Below are 1,430 nucleotides of genomic sequence, written 5' to 3'. Positions count from 1 at the left end.
CGGAATCATCCAGAAGCATATCATTCTCCATCTGTATTGTAACCAAATAAGCTAGTTCTTTGTATCCTGAAAAGTAAACAGACTGAAAAATTAGGAAAACTAATGAAAAAAGCTCGAAAATTTTGAGTTTTAACAATAAGGACAAAATAATGGGTAAAGTGAATAGTACCAGAATAGATTTTTTAGTGTAAAAATTTGGTTTTTCGTTAAAGTGAATAGTACGAAAACTTTTCGTTAAAGTTTCCTTGAAAAATAGCCAACCACTCGATTGAAACACAATCTATGTGGTCACCTTTCCATGATTGAAGTAGAACACTTCACAGTCGTATGATCTGTAAAGCATTCACTACCAAAAGTTTCGGCTCTCTGAAGTTTTCTTGTTTTCGTTTCCCTTGCAACTTATAATTTTATAAATAGACCTTCGATTTCAGCAGATTTGGAGCCACTTTACTCAATCCCTCATCTGATAAGTCCTAGCAATACACGAGTCGCAAGCGTCTGATGCCACGGCAACTATTGAAATATTTTAGATTAGTTAGTTACTTAGACGCACATAAACAGAATACCCAAAAACAAATTCTACATCGACATATTTAGTCGAAAGGAAATTTCAACATTTTTGTACCAGAAAAGAACACATGATCATGAAACAATTGACAATCTAAAGGGGCTACTGTGTTCATGTGCTCTTTAAGGACGCGTTTGGGACTGCTTATCTGCTCAGAACACTTCTAAAGGGCTACTGTGCAAGTGTAATTTAAAAAAATAAAATAAAATAAATAGTAAATAGAATTTAATTAAAAAATATATTTAATACAATTGAAAAAAAAAATTAATCAAAAGAAAAATATTTTATTTATAATATAAATAAAAATGTACGTACAACTACAAAGTTTAAAAAGAAAGTGGGAAAAAAAAAACTACGAAAAAAAATGCGCCGTAATCTATGGGCAAGTCATTCGAAAGTGGTTGGTAATCTTGCTGCGGGAAGGGGTTGGGGTTGGGGATAGGGTCGTAGGTCGACGGGTCTGATTGCTGGGTATACCCAGGATGGAAGGGCTCTAACGTCAGTGGTGTAGAAAAATAAGGGAGACGAATCCCAGAGGAACTAAGAGTCTGTACGATCAATGACATCTGAGTCTTGTACAATGCGAGCTTACTCCTTAGGCCAGTGGCTTCCTGTATCAAAGCCGTAACCTCGCCCTTCGACTCGAATGATGAAGAGGCTCCACTCTACCGCCGCTTGGCATTCCCCATCCCCCGACAATATGTCCCTGACCTCCAACTGAAAGTTAGGTCCAAGGTCTTTGTAAGGATGTGAAACCCTGCATCATCAGGGGGATCCACAAACTCGATCAACGTATCCCGGGAAAGCGGGGAAGCAGACTCCTGAAGGACCGACTGGCCTTTCTCCACCATAGTCGCATGTG

Source organism: Malus domestica, chromosome 10 (genome assembly GCF_042453785.1).
Source record: "Malus domestica chromosome 10, GDT2T_hap1".
NCBI lineage: Eukaryota > Viridiplantae > Streptophyta > Magnoliopsida > Rosales > Rosaceae > Malus > Malus domestica.
This window is presented reverse-complemented; position numbering follows the sequence as displayed.